Source organism: Triticum dicoccoides, chromosome 3A (genome assembly GCF_002162155.2).
Source record: "Triticum dicoccoides isolate Atlit2015 ecotype Zavitan chromosome 3A, WEW_v2.0, whole genome shotgun sequence".
NCBI lineage: Eukaryota > Viridiplantae > Streptophyta > Magnoliopsida > Poales > Poaceae > Triticum > Triticum dicoccoides.
The window spans coordinates 194,544,119-194,561,482 of record NC_041384.1 but is presented as its reverse complement, the minus strand read 5'-3'; positions in this window follow the sequence as shown (position 1 = coordinate 194,561,482).

The window sequence follows — 17,364 nt, the reverse complement described above, 5'->3', positions numbered from 1 at the left end:
ACCTTGAACTTCTGTGGCACATCAAAGACGTGAAGCAAGTTGATTGCATGGCCTCTGATCATCTTGTGATCTCTAGACTTGGGCAAGAGAGTGTGCCTCAATATCCAATTGATTGTTGGTAGCCCTGACAGAAGATAGTGCACTGAGCCAAATTTGAAAGTGTCAAGAGCTTCATTTGGAATTTCCTTGTACATGTTGGACATTGAGTTATGATCCATCTTTTTCTTGGCATAAATGTCCAATTCATCTGCTTGCTCCTCTGGGGCATTGATCAGTTGAGCCCATTCAACAACTGTAGATTGGTACCTCGTACCCTCAGACATCCAAGTTATCCTCCCATCTGGATAAAAGTGTGCCGTGGAGTAGAATTGCATGATAAGCTCCTCGTTCCACTTTGTGAGCTTCTGCCCAACAAAGTCAGCAACTCCACAAGCACTAAAGCTGTCATACACTCCAGGGTAGTGTTCCTCATTTTCCTTCATGTAGGTCCAGTCGACCCATCTCATGTCACAAACAATGGGCTTCTTATCTAGCAGCACTGTCTCATAGAAGTCCTGCTGTTCCTTGGTGTGAAATCTGTAATCCACAGCAGTCCTTCTCCTTGAAGCATACGGGTCTGATTCTCTCCACTTCCTCAGCCCTGAATCTCTCCTGAGCTTCATGTCCTCAGCCACAGGATGAGCATCGTTGTGGTCTGGGATCTTGGGCTTGAGCTTTCTAAGAACTTGCTCTTCATCCTCTTCTTCAGCAATAGTCTCAGGCACTGGGGCCTTGTTCTTCTCAGCTGCAGGAATGCTCCTTGTATTCCTCTTTGGTTTTGGCTTGGAGGCAGCTTTGGGCTTAGATGCAGTAGCCCCTGATCTTATGGCATCACCCATCAGCTTGGGTGCCTTAGGTGCTGGTGCAGCTACCTCTTCTTCCTCTTCCTCTTCCATGATGGAAGCCTTTCCTAGCACTCTGGCTACGGTCTTCTTGACCCTTTACTTCCTCTTCTTGCCTTCTGCAGCAACTGGCTCTTTGAGAGTGGGCTTCTTAGTTGAGGCTCTAGCCTTTGACATAGGCTGCCTGCCTGCTGGCCTTTTGATCTTCAGTCCTGGCTTTGTGCCTTGAGCTGGCTCAACTCTCTTTGATGTGGCCTCTTCCTCTGCCACATAATCTTCATCTTCAAAATCAGAAGTTCTCTTCTTCCTTTGTCTAGTGGCAGCTTTTGGCAGATTGCTTGGGGTACTTCTGCTGCCATCATCTGAAGAGCTGGAGGGACTAGTGCCCTCACTCATCTGCACTTGCTGCTCTGACAAGTTCTGGCTGTCACTCTGATCAGACATGCTGCAAGCTCTGACTGCTAACCCTGTGAATAGTTTATAGATGAGGTTGAATAGATGAGCATCACAAAATGCAGAGATTTTTGCACAAGAATGATCCAAAAACTTAGTTTTAGTTTCCCACTGAAATCATCTCGGATCTACCGATTTTTAAACTCGGTGATACCGAAGCAGTTTTGGAACCTAAACTAGTGAACTCGGTTGGACCGAGTCACAGTTCGGTGGCACCGAGACTACTAGGGTTTCACAGAGTTCCAAAATCGGTCACACCGATAAGTAATTCTCGGTCAGACCGAGTCTCACTTGTGCAATGGCATAAGCCAAATCGGTGGGACCGAGTTTTTCAACTCGGTGGGTCCGAGATGGTTTCGGCGGAAACCTAACCCTAAAATTTTCGAATCAAAGCTAATCTACGGGCGTATTGACTGGATAGGAGTGTTTCAATCGTGGCAAGAATCATGATGATCACAATGTGCTGAGAATTGGATTGGAGAATAGCACAAAGATCGAGTCCATACCCTAGCTCGGCGGAGACTCGCTACAGAGGCAACGGCGGGGCAGATTTCCCGTTGACGGCGACGGAGACCAGCGACTGGAGGCGGCTGGCGGCGAGAAGACGATCCAGAGACCACGTTAGCAGAGCAGGCTATCGCGCGGGCGAAGGGGTTCGGAGAAATTTCCAAATTTTGCCCATGACTATATATAGCCCGACCCTGTCGGTGTGACCGAGTGGAATAACTCGGTGGCACCGAGATTCATAACTGCATGCAGTTACTGAAACTCGGTGTGACCGAAATGTTCAAATCGGTTGCACCGAGATCGAAAACCTAGATCAACTTAATGATCTCGATAGGACCGAAAGTGGGGTATCGGTCAGACCGAGAATCATAAAGAGGTTTTGGAAGTTTAAGTCTATGACGAATCGGGGACTCCGAGCGCTCCTCACACAGAGTGGTTCGAATCTGACTTGATCAAATTTTGTGATGCAGCATGAATAGAGTTTGAGACGAGAAAAGCATAGGTAGCTAGAGGAGGTTCTTAGGCATTCTTGTCCATCCACTTGGCAAAGGAAATAAACCCAAACGATCAAAACAACAAGTGGATGTCCTCGAATGAGTAAAATATGCAACCAGCATGCTCACACAATAAGATAGCAAATGAAATATGTGGCAAGGCATGCACAACCAATTCTAGCATATATCAAGCAATTTGCGATGACAAGGTCATCTATATATGAGTATATTGACTTAGGAGTCAAGTGAGAACACTTGATCATAGGTCATACTCATCGTTTAAGCTCAAGTGGGGTTACCACTTTTACATAAAGCATTGTTGTGTTCACATCTTTAGAGTTGCTTTAGCTCAAGTCTTAGAGTAAAGCTTCCCCTAGATGTGATATCCCCCCTTGGAGGGATGAACTAACCTTGGGTTTCGTCGATGATGACTTCATGTAGATGTTGAAGATGTGGATGCTCAATGTTGATGTAGATCACTTGGAGCTATCCATTTGAGTGAATTGCACTTTCAATACCTACATGGGTTAGTCCTACAAGGAACAAACAAGGATATCCATAGACATAGAGTGATGCACACACAAGATGATGTCCATGAAAACTTTTAGGTTACCTTGTCCCTTGTCTTACCAACAAGAGGGTTTGTGACTCCTTGAACTAGTGCAGGATGTGGAAGTTGATTGCACTTTTTCTTGCCAAAATGATAAGAGTGAAGTATGTTGGCGGAGTCACCCTCAAGGACTCTCTAGTTCTTCTTCTTTTGGATCCACATCATCTTGATGGGAATCCTTGGAGTTGTAGTCGTACCTGATGAAGTGGAACTTGAAGTAGTCTTGGGAATCCACTTGACTAAGGTCTTAGGAGCTTCTTCAAATGCGTCAATTTCCTCTTGAAGCTTGTCCTTGCCTTTTTGCTTGTAGTCTTGTGGTGGAAGATCATCTTGAGCTTGTGTTCCCTTGAAATAAGTATCATACTTCTCTTGTTGAGGAACAAACTTTGTCTTGGGGTATTGATCTTCTTCCCACTCAACTCCATTGGCATTGAACTTTCGTTCAAAACCAACGCCTTGATTCTTCCGGTGCATTCCTTGCTTGCGCACAATTTCCTCGAATTGCTTGCTCCCGGCAAGGCTTTTGTACACTCCTTTCTCTATAATTCCCTTCAATAAGCTATTTTCTTGCTCAAGTGTAACTTGGCTAAGAGAGTCATTAGTGGAATCAAGAGAACTACTAGAAGCAACAATATTGGATTTAGCATGATCATTGTTACTGCTAGAGGAAGAATCTTTCTTGTTCTTGTTACTAGACTTGACTTGAGGCATGTAAGTGGATAAGAGTAAACGCTTGGCAATGTAAGAAGAACTTTTCTTGCGGAGATCATCATTGATTGCTTTTAAGAACTCATGCTCTTGCTCAAGATTGAGCTTTTCAAAGCGTAATTTCTCATGAGCTCTTAAAAGTTCTCGATGATCTTCGAAGATAGTTTCATGAGCTAACTTAAGAGTGTTTAGTTCTTTAGTTAGAGCCTCAATATTTTCCTTATCATTGTCATTCGTTTTATCTTGATTAGCATGATTAATTTACATTTCATCATAGTATTCATCACTAGAGTTGTCAATAAGCAAATCATCACCTAACAAGTCATCTTCATCACTATTGAAATCAACATACTCGGGGTGTGTTACCTTAGGACCTTTGGCCATGAAGCATCTTCCAATTCCTTCATTTGGTGAGTCAAATATGTCGTAGGAGTTGGTTGACACAAGTGCTAGACCGGCAACAGCTTCATCTTGAGTATCTTCGGAGTCGGAGTGATAACTTCTCTCGGAGTGGCTGTCGGAGTCGGAGCCGGATACCCATTCACCAACATGAGCTTGATGTCTTCGTCTTGTGTAGCTCCTTGATGATTTTTCCTTCCTTTCCGAATCCTTGCTTCTCCGTGAGTATCTTCGTTCATAACGATCATCTCTACTCCTTCTCTCTCTTGGTGGTGATTCTTTGCTTCTTCTTTTTGGAGAATCTTCTCTTCTCTTGTAGGGAGCCGTACACTCATTGGAATAGTGTCCGGGTCTTCCACAACTGTAGCAGTTTCGCTCTCGACTAGAAGATCTTTTGTCATTGTAGGACCTTGACTTGAAGCTTCTATCTTTGCTTCTACTCTTGTAGAACTTGTTGAAGTTCTTCACCATTAAGCTCAATTCTTCATTGAAGTCTTGTTTCTCACTTGATGATGTAGGGGCTTCACATGAGGCTTTATAGGCACCACTTGATTTGCTGTGAAGTTCCTCTTTATCCTTAAGTGACATCTCATGAGCAACAATTCTTCCAATCACCTCCGTTGGCTTGAGATCTTTGTAATTGGGAATCATTTGGATCAATGTGCACACGGTATCATATTTTCCATCCAAGGCTCTTAGAATCTTCTTGATGATGAATCTATCGGTCATCTCTTCACTTCCTAAGCCGGCAATCTCATTTGTGATGAGAGCAAGCCTAGAGTACATTTCAGCGACACCTTCACCATCCTTCATCTTGAACTTGTCAAGTTGGCTTTGAAGCACATCCAACTTGGATTCCTTGACGGAGTCGGTACCTTCGTGCATATCAATCAAAGTGTCCCAGATTTCCTTCGCATTCTCAAGACGGCTGATTTTGTTGAATTCTTCGGGGCACAATCCGTTGAAGAGAATATCACAAGCTTGAGCATTGTATTGCAACATCTTCAACTCATCCGCGGTAGCTTCACGGTTTGGTTCCCTCCCATTAAAGAAGTCACCTTGCAAACCAACACACACAATAGCCCAAACGGCGAGGTTATGTCCAAGAATATGCATTTTCATTTTATGCTTCCAACTAGCAAAATTAGTACCATCAAAGTAGGGACCTCTACGGTGATAATTTCCCTCGCTAGACGCCATACTCTCCTAGGTTGTGAAACCAAGGCTATGACCACCAAAAGCTATGGAGATCAAAGCAAATGGAGACCAAAGCTCTGATACCACTTGTAGGATCGAAAGTATGTCTAGAGGGGGGTGATTAGACTACTTGACCAAATAAAAACTTAACCTTTTCCCAATTTTAGTTCTTGGCAGATTTTAGCTATTTTAGGACAAGTCAAGCAATCATCACACAATTCAAGCAAGCATGCAAAGAGTATATTGGCAGCGGAAAGTAAAGCATGCAACTTGAAAGAATGTAAAGGGAAGGGTTTGGAGAATTCAAACGCAATTGGAGACACTGATGTTTTTCCCGTGGTTCAGATAGGTGGTGCTATCCTACATCCACGTTGATGGAGACTTCAACCCACGAAGGGTAACGGTTGCGAGAGTCCACGGAGGGCTCCACCCACAAAGGGTAACGGTTGCGCGAGTCCACACAGGGCTCCACCCACGAAGGGTCCACGAAGAAGCAACCACCCACAAAGGGTCCACGAAGAAGCAACCTTGTCTATCCCACCATGGCCATCGCCCACACAGGACTTGCCTCACTAGCGGTAGATCTTCACGAAGTAGGCGATCTCCTTGCCCTTACAAACTCCTTGGTTCAACTCCACAATCTTGTCGGAGGCTCCCAAGTGACACCTAGCCAATCTAGGAGACACCACTCTCCAAGAAGTAACAAATGGTGTGTAGGTAATGAACTCCTTGCTCTTGTGCTTCAAATGATAGTCTCCCCAACACTCAACTCTATCTCATAGGATTTGGATTTTGTGGAAAGAAGATTTGAGTGGAAAGCAACTTGGAGAGGCTAGAGATCAAGATTCATATGGTAGGAATGGAATATCTTGGTCTCAACACATGAGTAGGTGGTTCTCTCTCAGAACATATGAGTTGGAATGGTGTATGTGTTCTGATGGCTCTCTCTTCGAATGAAGAGGAGGTGGAGGGGTATATATAGCCTCCACACAAAATCCAACCGTTACACACAGTTTTCCAATCTTGGTGGGACCGAATCAATAAACTCCGTCGGACCGAAAATGTAAACCTAGTGACCGTTAGAGATTTTCGGTGGGACTGACATGCAACTCGGTAGGACTGATATGGTTAGGGTTTGGGTATAACGTAATCTCGGTGAGACCGATTACACAAACTCGGTGAGACCGAATTTGGTAATTAGCTAACTAGAGAGTTGGTCAGGCAAACTCGGTGGGACCGATTTGCTCTTTCGGTGAGACCGAAAAGTTACAAAGGGGAAACACTGAATTTACATTGCAATCTCGGTGGGACCGATTCGCTCTTTCGGTGAGACCGAAAAGTTATGAAAGGGAAACAGAGAGTTTGCAATCCCATCTCGGTGAGACCGAGATCCCTATCGGTAGAACCGAATTGCTAGGGTTTGGCAGTGGCTTATGACAAGTGAAACTCGGTGGTGCCGGATAGGAAGAATCGGTAGGACCGAGTTTGGCTTAGGGTTTAGGTCAAATGTGGATATGGGAAAGTAGTTGAGGGTTTTGGAGCATATCACTAAGCACATGAAGCAAGAGGCTCATTAAGCAACACCTCATCCCTCCTTGATAGTATTGGCTTTTCCTAAAGACTCAATGTGATCTTGGATCACTAAAATATAAAATGAAGAGTCTTGAGCTTTTGAGCTTGAGCCAATCCTTTGTCCTTAGCATTTTGAGGGTTCCACTTTCACATCCATGCCATGCCAATCATTGAGCTTTCCTGAAATAATCATCTTGGAATAGCATTAGCTCAATGAGCTATATGTTGTTATGAATTACCAAAACCACCTAGGGATAGTTGCACTTTCAGTTCCGCACAGAGCGGCCAGTGATGGAGGATCTGTGCATCAACCTCTGGCCGCAAGATACAATGCCGACCAGCTTCTTTGGCTTGGTGCATAAGCTGCGAGATGCCAGCCCCTAGGTCCAAAACTGGAAGCGTCCGACCTGCTTGGAAGGCGCTCAGCGGGCATATGCGTTCGTGATGGTGCACTATCCCAAGATCAAGCTGCTTGAGATTGTGTCCATGCCTTCAACAGGGAAGAATCAGATATCCGAATAGTTTTTGGCCAAGGTTTGGGACGACGTCCTAGACTAGGGGGTACTAACCTAGTCGGCCCATGCTCCTCAGATTGGGCTGGTGAGCCTTGGTTCTTGTTAAAGATGGACTATGGAGGCTGCACGACAGGAAGTGATCTATGTTGGGGAACGTAGTAATTTCAAAATTTTCCTACGCACACACAAGATCATGGTGATGCATAGCAACGAGAGGGGAGAGTGTTGTCTACGTACCCTCGTAGACTGGCAACAGAAGTGTTGACACAACGTAGAGGAAGTAGTCGTACGTCTTCCCGGTCCGACCGATCCAAGCACCGAACGTACGGCACCTCCGAGTTCTAGCACACGTTCAACTCGATGACGATACCCGGTCTCCGATCCAGCAAAGCGTCGGGGAAGAGTTCCGTCAGCATGACGGCATGGTGACGATCTTGATGTTCAACTGTCGCAGGGCTTCGCCTAAGCACCACTATAATATTATCGAGCATTATGGTGGAAGGGGGCACCGCACACGGCTAAGAAAACGATCACGTGGATCAACTTGTGTGTCTAGGGGTGCCCCCTGCCCCCGTATATAAAGGAGCAAGGGGAGGAGGCCGGCCGGCCCTATAGGCGCGCCAAGGAGGAGTCCTCCTCCTAGTACTCCTACTAGGAGGGTGAAGGAAGTGGGGAGGGAGAAGGAAAGGGGGGCGCCGCCCCCCTCTCCTAGTCCAATTCGGACCAGGGGGGAGGAGGCGCACGGCCCACCCTGGCTGCCCCCCCTCTCTCTCTCTCCACTAAGGCCCATATGGCCCATTACTTCTCCCGGGGGGGTTCCGGTAACCCTCCGACTCTCCGGTTTTCTCCGAAATCAGCCGGAACACTTACGGTGTCCGAATATAGCCGTCCAATATATCAATCTTTATGTCTCGACCATTTCGATACTCCTCGTCATGTCCGTGATTACATCTGGGGACTCAGAACTAACTTCGGTACATCAAAACTCATAAACTCATATAACTGTCATCGAAACCTTAAGCGTGCGGACCCTACGGGTTCGAGAACAATGTAGACATGACCGAGACATGTCTCCGGTCAATAACCAATAGCGGAACCTGGATGCTCATATTGGCTCCCACATATTCTACGAAGATCTTTATCGGTCAGACCGCATAACAACATACATTGTTCCCTTTGTCATCGGTATGTTACTTGCCCGAGATTCGATCGTTGGTATCTCAATACCTAGTTCAATCTCGTTACTGGCAAGTCTCTTTACTCGTTTCGTAATACATCATCTCGCAACTAACTCATTAGTTGCAATGCTTGCAAGGCTTATGTGATGTGCATTACCGAGAGGGCCCAGAGATACCTCTCCGACAATCGGAGTGAAAAATCCTAATCTTGAAATACGCCAACCCAACATTCACCTTTGGAGACACTTGTAGAGCTCCTTTATAATCAACCAGTTACGTTGTGACGTTTGGTAGCACACAAAGTGTTCCTCCGGAAAATGGGAGTTGCATAATCTCATAGTCTTAGGAACATGTATAAGTCATGAAGAAATCAATAGCAACATACTAAACGATCGGGTGCTAAGCTAATGGAATGGGTCATGTCAATCACATAATTCTTCTAATAATGTGATCCCGATAATCAAATGACAACACATGTCTATGGTTAGGAAACATAACCATCTTTGATTAACAAGCTAGTCAAGTAGAGGCATACTAGTGACGTTTAGTTTGTCTATGTATTCACACAAGTATTATGTTTCCGGATAATACAATTCTAGCATGAATAATAAATATTTATCATGATATAAGGAAATAAAATAATAACATTATTATTGCCTCTAGGGCATATTTCCTTCAGTCTCCCACTTGCACTAGAGTCAATAATCTAGATTACACGGTAATGATTCCAACACCCATGGAGCTTTGTTGCTGATCATGTTTTGCTCGTGGAAGAGGCTTAGTCAACGGGTCTACAACATTCAGATCCGTATGTATCTTGCAAATCTCTATGTCTCCCACCTGGACTAGATTCCGGATGGAATTGAAGTGTCTCTTGATGTGTTTGGTTCTCTTGTGAAATCTGGATTCCTTTGCTAAGGCAATTGCACCAGTATTGTCACAAAAGATTTTCATTGGACCCGATGCACTAGGTATGACACCTAGATCAGATATGAACTCCTTCATCCAAACTCCTTCGTTTGCTGCTTCCGAAGCAGCTATGTACTCCGCTTCACATGTAGATCCCGCCACAACGCTTTGTTTAGAACTGCACCAACTGACAGCTCCACCGTTTAATGTAAACACGTATCCGGTTTGCGATTTAGAATCGTCCGGATCAGTGTCAAAGCTTGCATCTACGTAACCATTTACGATGAGCTCTTTGTCACTTCCATATATAAGAAACATATCCTTCGTCCTTTTCAGGTATTTCAGGATGTTCTTGACCGCTGTCCAGTGATCCACTCCTGGATTACTTTGGTACCTTCCTGCTAGACTTATAGCAAGACACACATCAGGTCTGGTACACATCATTGCATACATGATAGAGCCTATGGCTGAAGCATAGGGAACATCTTTCATTTTCTCTCTATCTTCTGCATTGGTCGGGCATTGAGTCTTACTCAATTTCACACCTTGTAACACAGGCAAGAATCCTTTCTTTGCTTGATCCATTTTGAACTTTTTCAAAACTTTGTCAAGGTATGTGCTTTGTGAAAGTCCAATTAAGCGTCTTGATCTGTCTCTATAGATCTTAATGCCCAATATGTAAGCAGCTTCACCGAGGTCTTTCATTGAAAAACTCTTATTCAAGTATCCTTTATGCTATCCAGAAATTCTATATCATTTCTGATTAGTAATATGTCATCTACATATAATATCAGAAATGCTACAGAGCTCCCACTCACTTTCTTGTAAATACAGACTTCTCCAAAAGTCTGTACAAAACCAAATGCTTTGATCACACTATCAAAGCGTTTATTCCAACTCCGAGAGGCTTGCACCAGTCCATAAATGGATCGCTGGAGCTTGCACACTTTGTCAGCTCCCTTTGGATCAACAAAACCTTCTGGCTGCATCATATACAACTCTTCTTCGAGAAATCCATTCAGGAATGCAGTTTTTACATCCATCTGCCAAATTTCATAATCATAAAATGCGGCAATTGCTAACATGATTCAGACAGACTTAAGCATCGCTACGGGTGAGAAGGTCTCATCGTAGTCAATCCCTTGAACTTGTCGAAAACCTTTTGCGACAAGTCGAGCTTTGTAGACAGTAACATTACCATCAGCGCCAGTCTTCTTCTTGAAGATCCATTTATTCTCAATTGCTTGCCGATCATTGGTCAAGTCAACCAAAGTCCATACTTTGTTCTCATACATGGATCCCATCCCAGATTTCATGGCTTCAAGCCATTTTGCGGAATCTGGGCTCACCATTGCTTCTCCATAGTTCATAGGTTCATCATGATCTAGCAGCATGACTTCTAGAACATGATTACCGTACCACCCTGGTGCGGATCTTACTCTGGTTGATCTACGAGGTTCAGTAGTATCTTGTTCTGAAGTTTCATGATCATCATCATTAGCTTCCTCACTAATTGGTGTAGGTGTCACAGAAACTGGTTTCTGTGATGTACTACTTTCCAATAAGGGAGCAGGTACGGTTACCTCATCAAGTTCTACTTTCCTCCCACTCACTTCTTTCGAGAGAAACTCCTTCTCTAGAAAGTTTCCGAATTTAGCAACAAAAGTCTTGCCTTCGGATCTGTGATAGAAGGTGTATCCAATAGTTTCCTTTGGATATCCTATGAAGACACATTTCTCCGATTTGGGTTCGAGCTTATCAGGTTGAAGGTTTTTCACATAAGCATCGCAACCCCAAACTTTCAGAAACGACAACTCTGGTTTCTTGCCAAACCACAGTTCATAAGGCGTCATCTCAGTGGATTTTGATGGTGCCCTATTTAACATGAATGCGGATGTCTCTAGAGCATAACCCCAAAACGATAGCGGTAAATCAGTAAGAGACATCATAGATCGCACCATATCAAGTAAAGTACTATTACGACGTTCGGACACACCATTACGCTGTGGTGTTCCGGGTGGCGTGAGTTGCGAAACTATTCCGCATTGTTTCAAATGTACACCAAACTCGTAACTCAAATATTCTCCTCCATGATCAGATCGTAGGAATTTTATTTTCTTGTTACGATGATTTTCAACTTCACTCTGACATTCTTTGAACTTTTCAAATGTTTCAGACTTATGTTTCATTAAGTAGATATATCCATATCTGCTTAAGTCATCTGTGAAGGTGAGAAAATAACAATATCCGCCACGAGCCTCAACTTTCATCGGACCACATACATCTGTATGTATGATTTCCAACAAATCTGTTGCTCTCTCCATAGTACCGGAGAATGGTATTTTTTGTCATCTTACCCATAAGGCACGGTTCGCAAGTACCAAGCGATTCATAATCAAGTGGTTCCAAAAGTCCATCAGTATGGAGTTTCTTCATGCGCTTTACACCGATATGACCCAAACGGCAGTGCCACAAATAAGTTGCACTATCATTATCAACTCTGCATCTTTTGGCTTCAACATTATGAATATGTGTGTCACTACTATCGATATTTAATAAGAATAGACCACTCTTTAAGGGTGCATGACCATAAAAGATATTACTCATATAAATAGAACAACCATCATTCTCTGATTTAAATGAATAACCGTCTCGCATCAAACAAGATCCAGATATAATGTTCATGCTTAACGCTGGCACCAAATAACAATTATTTAGGTCTAATACTAATCCCGATGGTAGATGTAGAGGTAGCATGCCGACCGCGATCACATCGACTTTGGAACCATTTCCCACGTGCATCGTCACCTCGTCCTTAGCCAATCTTCGCTTAATCCGTAGTCCCTGTTTCGAGTTGCAAATATTAGCAACAGAACCAGTATCAAATACCCAGGTGCTACTGCGAGCATTAGTAAGGTACACATCAATAACATGTATATCACATATACCTTTGTTCACCTTGCCATCCTTCTTATCCGCCAGATACTTGGGGCAGTTCCGCTTCCAGTGACCAGTCTGCTTGCAGTAGAAGCACTCAGTTTCAGGCTTAGGTCCAGGTTTGGGTTTCTTCTCTTGAGCAGCAACTTGCTTGCTGTTCTTTTTGAAGTTCCCCTTCTTCTTTCCTTTGCCCTTTTTCTTGAAACTAGTGGTCTTGTTGACCATCAACACTTGATGCTCCTTCTTGATTTCTACCTCCGCAGCTTTCAGCATTGCGAAGAGCTCGGGAATAGTCTTATTCATCCCTTGCATATTATAGTTCATCACGAAGCTCTTGTAGCTTGGTGGCAGTGATTGGAGAATTCTGTCAATGACGCAATCATCTGGAAGATTAACTCCCAATTGAATCAAGTGATTATTATACACAGACATTTTGAGTATATGCTCACTGACAGAACTGTTCTCCTCCATCTTGCAGCTATAGAACTTATTGGAGACTTTATATCTCTCAATCCGGGCATTTGCTTGAAATATTAACTTCAACTCCTGGAACATCTCATATGCTCCATGACGTTCAAAACGTCGTTGAAGTCCCGATTCTAAGCCGTAAAGCATGGCACACTGAACTATCGAGTAGTCATCAGCTTTGCTCTGCCAGACGTTCATAACATCTGGTGTTGCTCCAGCAGCAGGCCTGGCACCCAGCGGTGCTTCCAGGACGTAATTCTTCTGTGCAGCAATGAGGATAATCCTCAAGTTACGGACCCAGTCCGTGTAATTGCTACCATCATCTTTCAACTTTGCTTTCTCAAGGAACGCATTAGAATTCAACGGAACAACATCACGGGCCATCTATCTACAATCAAACATAAACAAGCAAGATACTATCAGGTACTAAGTTCATGATAAATTTAGGTTCAATTAATCCTATTACTAAAGAACTCCCACTTAGATAGACATCCCTCTAATCCTCTAAGTGATTACGTGATCCAAATCAACTAAAGCATGTCCGATCATCATGTGAGATGGAGTAGTTTCATTGGTGAACATCACTATGTTGATCATATCTACTATATGATTCACGCTCGACCTTTCGGTCTCAGTGTTTCGAGGCCATATCTGTATATGCTTGGCTCGTCAAGTATAACCTGAGTATTCCGCGTGTGCAACTATTTTCCACCCGTTGTATTTGAACGTAGAGCCTATCACACCCGATCATCACGTGGTGTCTCATCATGAAGAACTTTCACAACGGTGCATACTCAGGGAGAACACTTCTTGATAATTAGTGAGAGATCATCTTAAAATGCTACCGTCAATCAAAGCAAGATAAGATGCATAAAAGATAAACATCACATTCAATCAATATAAGTGATATGATATGGCCATCATCATCTTGTGCTTGTGATCTCCATCTTTGAAGCACCGTCATGATCACCATCGTCACCGGCACGACACCTTGATCACCACGTTGCATCGTTGTCGTCTCGCCAAACTTTATGCTTCCACGAATATTGCTACCGCTTAGTGATAAAGTAAAGCATTACAACGCAATTGCATTGCATACAATAAAGCGACAACCATATGGCTCCTGCCAGTTGCCGATAACTTGGTTACAAAACATGATCATCTCATACAATAAAATTTAGCATCGTGTCTTGACCATATCACATCACAACATGCTCTGCAAAAACAAGTTAGACGTCCTCTACTTTGTTGTTGCAAGTTTTACGTGGCTGCTACGGGCTTAAGCAAGAACCAATCTTACCTACGCATCAAAACCACAACGATAGTTTGTCAAGTTGGTGCTGTTTTAACCTTCGCAAGGACCGGGCGTAGTCACACTCAGTTCAACTAAAGTTGGAGAAACTGACACCCGCTAGCCACCTTTGTGCAAAGCACGTCGGGAGAACCGGTCTCGCATAAGCATACGCGTAATGTCGGTCCGGGCCGCTTCGTCCAACAATACCGCCGAACCAAAGTATGACATGCTGGTAAGCAGTATGACTTATATCGCCCACAACTCACTTGTGTTATACTCGTGCATATAACATCAACACATAAAACCTAGGCTCGGATGCCACTGTTGGGGAACGTAGTAATTTCAAAATTTTCCTACGCACACACAAGATCATGGTGATGCATAGCAACGAGAGGGGAGAGTGCTGTCTACGTACCCTCATAGACCGGCAACGGAAGTGTTGACACAACATAGAGGAAGTAGTCGTACGTCTTCCCGATCCGACCGATCCAAGCACCGAAGTACGGCACCTCTGAGTTCTAGCACACGTTCAGCTCGATGACGATCCCCGGACTCCGATCCAGCAAAGTGTCGGGGAAGAGTTCCGTCAGCACGACGGCGTGGTGACGATCTTGATGTTCAACTGTCGCAGGGCTTCGCCTAAGCACCACTACAATATTATCGAGGATTATGGTGGAAGGGGGCACCACACACGGCTAAGAAAACGATCGCATGGATCAACTTGTGTGTCTAGGGGTGCCCCCTGCCCCCGTATATAAAGGAGCAAGGGGAGGAGGCCGGCCGGCCCTATAGGCGCACCGCCGCCCCCCTCTCCTAGTCCAATTCGGACCAGGGGAGGAGGCGCGCGGCCCACCCTGGCTGCCCCCCTCTCTCTCTCTCCACTAAGGCCCATATGGCCCATTACTTCTCCGGGGGGGGGGGGGTTCCGGTAACCCTCCGGCTCTCCGGTTTTCTCCAAAATCACCCGGAACACTTCCGATGTCCGAATATAGCCGTCCAATATATCAATCTTTATGTCTCGACCATTTCGATACTCCTTGTCATGTCCGTGATTACATCTGGGACTCCGAACTAACTTCGGTACATCAAAACTCATAAACTCATATAACTGTCATCGAAACCTTAAGCGTGCGGACCCTACGGGTTCGAGAACAATGTAGACATGACCAAGACATGTCTCCGGTCAATAACCAATAGCGGAACCTGGATGCTCATATTGGATCCCAAATATTCTACAAAGATCTTTATCGGTCAGACCGCATAACAACATACGTTGTTCCCTTTGTCATCGGTATGTTACTTGCCCGAGATTCGATCGTCGGTATCTCAATACCTAGTTCAATCTCGTTACCGGCAAGTCTCTTTACTCGTTTCGTAATACATCATCTCGCAACTAACTCATTAGTTGCAATGCTTGCAAGGCTTATGTGATGTGCATTACCGAGAGGGCCCAAAGATACCTCTCCGACAATCGGAGTGACAAATCCTAATCTTGAAATACGCCAACCCAACATTCACCTTTGGAGACACCTGTAGAGCTCCTTTATAATCACCCAGTTACGTTGTGACGTTTGGTAGCACACAAAGTGTTCCTCCGGAAAACAGGAGTTGCATAATCTCATAGTCTTAGGAACATGTATAAGTCATGAAGAAAGCAATAGCAACATACTAAACGATCGGGTGCTAAGCTAATGGAATTGGTCATGTCAATCACATCATTCTTCTAATAATGTGATCCCAATAATCAAATGACAACACATGTCTATGGTTAGGAAACATAACCATCTTTGATTAACGAGCTAGTCAATTAGAGGCATACTAGTGATGTTTAGTTTGTCTATGTATTCACACAAGTATTATGTTTCCGGATAATACAATTCTAGCATGAATAATAAACATTTATCATGATATAAGGAAATAAAATAATAACATTATTATTGCCTCTAGGGAATATTTCCTTCAATCTAAACTACGTGTGCCGAAGACTTGTCGTATACTCCAAAACCTCTCCTGCCTCCTTCTGCCTAGATCTGACCTTATAACCCTAGATACCCTACCTGGCGTGTATATAAGCCATAGGCTTTAGCCATAGAGGGGACATCAACGCAATATCATTCACCTAGCCCTAGAGTTAGACCACATCTTATGATGTCGAGGTAGATCAACTCTTTACTCGATACATCTATATCAATATAAACAAGAGCAGGATTTAGGGTTTTACCTCCATCGAGAGGGCCTAAACCTGGGTAAAACATCGTCTCTCTATTCCTGTTACCATCTATCCGAGATTCACAGCTTGGGACCCCCTACCCCGAGGTCTGACGGTTTTGACACCAACACTACTACTTTCATTGAGAGTTCCGCTGTGAGATCGACAGAAGGATCGGTGGGATTGTTGGTCAATGACCCCAAACCTGCAAGCATGATTACCATGGCCGAAACTTCTATCATGGAACCGCCTTCACACGAGCCTAAGGCAAACCGTGACCCTTCTCCGGCTCCTATGGGGAATTCCCCCAAGGATGAAGGGTGGAGGTAATTTTTCGAAAGTGGCCCGAACATCGGACGACTAGAGGCAACCAATGAAGCTGATCTTCAAATCAATCTGACCGGTCCGATGGTCGCAGATCTGACATGGGATGAGGATGATAGGGTTTTGGACCCGTGATCCTTAGAGATTGGAACTCATCCACTCACCTCCCACATAGAGTATCACCCTGATAACTCGGGCCCACCCAACGTCCAGGATCTGGCCTACGTGCAACAACTCCCCGATGAATCGATCAGACAGTTCTGGGCTAGATTCTTGTCTGTCAAAAACAAGATATCAGATTACCTAGACTCCGACATAATCACAACCTTCCAGTGCAGATGCAAGGATAAAGGCGTTTCGAACGCCCTTGCTCATCGCTGTGTTCAAACACTTCCAGAATTATCCGATCTGGTGTCGATATTCTGCACCATTGAAGATGCTTCGCTAGCCAGAGAAAACACAAATTCGATCTGTCAAGACCATCCCAAACATGACAGATCAGTACCTAGGTGTGAGCTTGGTAAGCGAAACACACCGTCCGGGCAACCTCGGAAGAAGAACAAAACCTCCGTCCACCTGGGGACCACCCTTGGCGGCTTTCTGGATAAACCATGCCCAATAGATGCTATTATGAGTAATTCCTGCCCGATTCACAGCCTTCGCGATTGTTGGGTGGTTAGGCAGATAACTAAAGGAGGACCTACCCTCC